Source organism: Eptesicus fuscus, chromosome 8 (genome assembly GCF_027574615.1).
Source record: "Eptesicus fuscus isolate TK198812 chromosome 8, DD_ASM_mEF_20220401, whole genome shotgun sequence".
In the NCBI taxonomy this organism is placed as follows: domain Eukaryota; kingdom Metazoa; phylum Chordata; class Mammalia; order Chiroptera; family Vespertilionidae; genus Eptesicus; species Eptesicus fuscus.
In genome coordinates this window covers 89,771,548-89,777,735 of record NC_072480.1, presented here as the reverse complement: position 1 = coordinate 89,777,735, position 6,188 = coordinate 89,771,548, and positions in this window count along the sequence as shown.

The window sequence follows — 6,188 nt, the reverse complement described above, 5'->3', positions numbered from 1 at the left end:
ATATTTCCCATAAATTTTTCTTGGAAATGTATATATGTGGGCACACAAGTTTGGAAAATGCTATAAACTGTCTGTCTTTTTGTGGAAAATACAGTACACATTGGTAGAGTAGATTCACTGAGAATTCTTACAGGAGAAAAATGCATTTAATTAATTTCATTTAGTCCATTGATTTCTATACTCTTTGACTATAAAAAAATTTCAGGGGGGTTGTTCTAGAATGCACTTCAAGATTCTCTGGACAAGAGTTATCTGTGATTCTTTCTAGCTCTACAACTTCGTGATTAAACAAGAAACATGTAGCCAGATCCAAGTCATAATTGCGGTCACCAATCTGATTAAATGATTGATCTATTCAATAGAGATTAAGCTGATTTTAAGATAGCTAAAACAGCTTTAGAAATAACTAAAAGAATGTATATAATGACGCTTTGCTGTAAGATTCTATGATTTCAACTTCTTTTCTATTTCTACAAAGTGTTTCTGCAAAAAAAAAAAAAAGGAAATCATATACGCCTCCATATATGTATATTTTGTCATCATTGGATGGGAAAGAGGATTATCCTCATCTTTAATTTTAAAATTTAAATTGTCCTTAATCATATCAAGCAGATCATGCAAAACCTCAGGCTGGGTTGGTCTCTCTCTACTGAATGGGCAGGATAATTGCCTGATTCTCAGACCAGGTTCTGGAGTCTCAAGGATGAAGATATATATCACTTGTCTCTAATCTCAGCACCCGCCTGGCATATAGTAAGCACCATAAATATTTTCTAAATGAATATAAATGTGTCTGCCTATTGACATGTATTTCTAAAACAATCCAGAGATCTGTTTTTGAAAACAATGGGAAGAATAAAAATAAAGGAAAACACATGGCTAGGCTGACTCCCTAAGCTCCAGCATTTTCATGTGATCCTTGAAAATCCAAATGTATTACATCCCTGAATTTTCTTTGTCTACTTTGGCAGTAGTATCCTCAGAGTTCTTTTGGAGATTAGTTTAATATGACCTTCCATTCCTGAAACCACAAAGGCCTATTTCAATCAACCTGTTCTTTTCCAGATGTTTTTTTCTACCACATCCTTTAACATGGCTTAAACATTTAATTCCTCGGCTGTTTAATGTATTATCTTTTCTTAGACTGGTGAATTATGTTATGTGTGTTAGCTACACAGTAATGTTTCTGTGGTGTAATTTCATTGGGATATCTTATAGAAATGAGGAAGCACGGAGAATGGAAATGTAATTGCAGGGTCAAAGCAGTTAAATTTGCTTACCTCATCTAGTGTTTTACAGAGTTTTTGAAACAATTTTCAACTCAGATGGAAGTGTCTTCTAATATAGTTTGTAATGTTCTTCAGGATAATGAGTTCCTAAAGAAAAAAAAAAATTTTTTAAAGCTACTGAGTTTCTTATAATACAATTATTTTTCTTGCCCTTTAGTGTTTTGTACTATTACTCATAAGAATGGTTATTGAACATAACTGACTTAAGAAGGCCTAAATTAAAGTAATTTCTGGAGGAGGGTGGGGTGGACAGGAAGAGATCAACCAAAGAATATATATGCATATATATGCATAGCCCAGGGACATAGACAATAATGTGGTGAAGGCCTAGGAAGGGTGGGGGGTGGGTGGAGAGAAGAAATCAAAGGGGCAGGAGGGGGAGGAAACAGGGTACACATGTAATAGGGTCAACAATAAAAAAAGGCATAGAACAATAAAAAGAAAAGATTTTTTTTCCTTCCAGTTTCTACTGCTAATTTTTGCCAGCCCTAGAGTACAAAAATAAATCTTTTTTATAGGTGGAGTCTAATCTCTTGATTTTTTATATACACTGAGTGGTCACATTATTATGATCTCTGAACGCATAATAATCTGGCCACTCAGTGTATATCCTATATAATAAAAGGCTAATATGCAAATTGTCCCCTCAACCAGGAGTTCAACCAGCAGGCAGGCTGGCCAACCGCCCATGTCCCCTCCCCCTGGCCAGGCTGGCCGGACCCCACCCATGCACAAATTCGTGCACCGGGCCTCTAATATATATATACTGAGTGGCCAGATTATTATACGTTCAGAGATCATAATTATCTGGCCACTCAGTGTATTTGGTCAAGCATAACTAAATTTAATGAAAGGGAAAATATTGAAAAATAATATAAAATTTTTATATTTTATAAATTATGGCGATAAAGTATAAAAGAGAGAAGAATTATTTCACTGAAATTTAATAATTATAATTGTCCTTTAACTCAATACCTTGCAACATTTTTCTGGAACCCAAAAAGACATTTAATGAATTTTATTCTCAAAGAAATATGAGGTACTTCATTTAACTCAACTTAAAAAAATTAATCAATAATACCAAACCAAAGAAACTAGATTGTGCTAGTTACTGGCTTTCTTGTTGTTTATCAATATGTTGTCATAGAAATATTTCACATTTCTATGCCATCAAGAGTTTCTTACGATATGATCTCAACTAAAACTGTAATATTGCTAACTGCATATGAAAGCTGATCAGTAAAGACAGAGTTTCTTAAACTCCCATTACAGTTTTATATCAAATTTCTTTTTTCAGAAGTGATAATATGTATGCATATTTTAACAATTATATTATTGTTCTTAAGGAAAATGTTTGACACTATTTGTTAAGCACCTATTATATGCCAAGTTAGGACAATATAAAAAAAAATTAACTCAAGTTTAACTGAAAGTTTTTATCTTGAAGACATAAACAAGACACATTAACTTTAAATATACACATATATATATGTTGGCAGTTGCTGTAAGGCAGTTCAATATTTCTAATGGAACTGGAGTAAAAGGATGGGGGAGGGGACGAGTAAACACGTTAATTAAGCAATCACCAACCATTTCACTTAAATAACCCCTTGGGGGCAACTAAGTAAATGCCTGAGAGTCCCTTCTTTTACTTTTCCAAATATTTATTTTATATTTCTTATAATTTTTAAAATTTCTTTTAAAAATTTCCCTATGTTACCCATCGTCTTCATACCTACTTCTATACTGCAGACCCCAAATCTCACCTTTTATTTTCCCTCTGGTACTAATTTGTTAGATCAGTTTAACATTGGATGCTTGTCTTACAAAAATGGATGAAATATACGCAGAAAGACAAATATAAGTCAAATGTGTGAACATTAAAAATGACCAATATATTCGAGTACAAAAGAATATGGAAGCATATAATAGACTTAGCTAATCTAGTGTAGTAAGGGGTGAAGTGAGGGTAAGGAGAGGATTGTTAAGTTTAACATGAACAACTAATAACAAAAGCAACAACATATTGAACTCTTACTATGTGCTAAGCACTATGAATGCATATACTGGTATGTAAACACTTAACAGTTTAGGACCTAATGTTAGCACTTAATATTAGCATTTTATATTTTAGATGTTATTTTAGATTAATTTATGTTGAAGTTTGGGATGCTTGAGAAAATGTTGAGAGGTGTTAACATGAATACAATCTTGAAAATGAACAAATTTCATCTTGAAGACAAAAAAGGAAGGGAGATGCCAAGAAAGGAAACTACCAGTGAGAGATAAGAGTGCTTTAGAAAATGGCAAGTGTTTCAAAATGACTAGATAAAGTGTCTGTAGAGGCAGGTGCTAGGAGAAGAAATTAGCAAGAGGAATTAGATACATGAAGTTGGGGATTAAGGTAAGAGTACAGATAGAAGCTAAACATGGAAAAGTTTTGAGTCAAGCTAACAAACAGATAAAGCCCATTATATTTTCCAACCTCAATAAATATGCCTTTTTAATGCATGATCCTTGTCCATTTCTACTCCCAGCAGAGGTAAACCCTTAAACCTTTCTCATGTTCAGAGCAATAGGATATAACCACCTTTCTTGTGAAGACAGAGAACAAGAGATGGAGAGAAGTATTTCCTTGTGGTCTGAAGAGTATCAGTCAGAGAGTAATTACAGGTTGTGCTATGTCACTGACAGAGGCGCCCATTTTTTTCTTTAGTAAATTTAGTAAATGTGACTTGTGATAGGCGTGTCCATCTAAGCAAGAGAGCTCCTCTTACCCAAGTCTGTATGAAAATCATCCTACCTAATAAAATAGTAATATGCAAATTGACTGCACCTTCGCTACGTCCAAGCCACACCCACCAGCCAAAGCCACACCCACCAGCCAATCAGGGCGAGTATGCAAATTACCCAACAAAGATGGCGGTTAATTTGCATACGCTGAGGGAAGGAGGAGTGAAGACTGAAGACAACTTAGAAGGAAGAGGGAGGAAAAGCGGAAAGCACGGTGCTGCCAGAGGGAAAGCCCCAGCGGGGCGGGGCGGGGCAGAGTGGGGTGGGCGGCAGCGGCGTGCAGGTGTAGGCACGGTGGCTGCAATGGTGGCAGCAGCGGCCGCTTGCAGGATTCTTCCTGCAAATGGGCTACTAGTTTCATATAATGCTGAGGACTTTAACTTTTATTTGTAAAGCCAGAGAAATACCAATATTTGACTGATAATAGCTATTTAGAAAGTTATAAAAATATTTTCAGTTGCTTATCGTAAGTCCTGAATTGATAATACTATTATTCCCCAATTCAAGTTTTCGATGCAAGGCAATGCCTTCATTATATCATCAGCTTTCTGACAGATACTGTGAAAATTTCCTCATTATTTAATGAGGAAATAACCATATGCAATAAAAGTAGATGATTCATCACAAGATTTTAAGGAATTGTATGTCACAGATATTTAATGTATGCTTATTGTTACGATAAAATGATGTTTTTATATATAATTTAATTCAAGAAGAAAGAACTTCTCCAGACTTCTTTACTCTGGGATACATAGAGTGTCTACTTCAGGAAATGTAGGATTGTTTAACAATATGCAGCATTCTAGAGAATCTTGCCAAGTTATGACAGAAAGCATGATTGATGAATAAAATATGTAAGATGGAAAGAAGCCTAAACCTGGGATATAATATTCCAGAGTGATTAGGGCCAATTACTAAGATGTTGACCCCACTGGAAGCATGACCTATCTTAATGTTGCCTTTCATTATCAAAAGGCAGTATGGACTGAGTGGCTCCTACAATAAAAGACCTAGGAGAACAGAGGGCTCTGGTATTTCCTTAGTTTGCATGAAACTTCAATGCAGACGCAGCATGACATGTTGGTGATTCATGGATGAACCAGCCATATTCTGTAAACGAGACATCTGGAAGGTGATTTCAAGTTGCACCTCAAACATGATCTTGTAAAACTTTACAGCTAAATATGGCTTTTTAAAAAGTGCCTCAGTTGATTTTAGTTTAAAGGGTGAAATTTTTGCTATGGCTTTTTAAAGCGTTCCAAATATTTCATCATATTAAAATAGTTTTATAAGATTGAGATTTATAAACATTTTACATTGCAACTGATTAAAAGAAAACAAATTCTTGAATTCTTGGTCTATTTTTAATGCTTGGGCATTAATAGGAGAATAATTTCAGACCACGAAATTCCATGGCTATGTAGAATTTATGGTGGTCTGCGATTATTGCTGAAACAAAGATTAATGACCAATATGAGAAAACCATTACATCTGACAAGCTGACCATGGATCCTATAAATAGCATATCCTTTACAAGTTTTCCAAAACTATTTTTGACTTTATAATAGACTAGATTTCCAAGATACCATAAAAAATGTTTTCTTAATCCCCTCTCCTATTTTCTTCAACATATTTTGGAAGCCAATGCATACATTTAATGACTATAAGTGTACTATTTTGCTTGGCTGGTATCCTAATGTGTCTTTAAAGAATTAATCAACTTAAAGTTCCTAAAATGATTAATTTTTAATATGTTTCATAGAGTCTATAGCATTTTATTCAGCATAAAGCATAGACACATTGGATTCCAAATTGCTTAATTACTATTCATAATAGAATAATAATTCTAAAGTTTCTTTTAACCTCATAGACAAACAAAAGAATCAGGCAAATACAAAGTCTTTTTTATTTAAATATGATGTAATTTGCCCTAGCTGGTTTGGTGAATAGAGTAGGCCTGGGGACTGAAGGGTCCCGTGTTTGATTCTGGTCAAGGGCATATGCCTGGGTTGCAGGCTCGATCCCCAGTAGGGGGCGTGCAGGATATAGCTGATCAATGATTCTCTCTCATCATTGATGTTTTCGCTCTCTCTCTCTCCCTCTCCC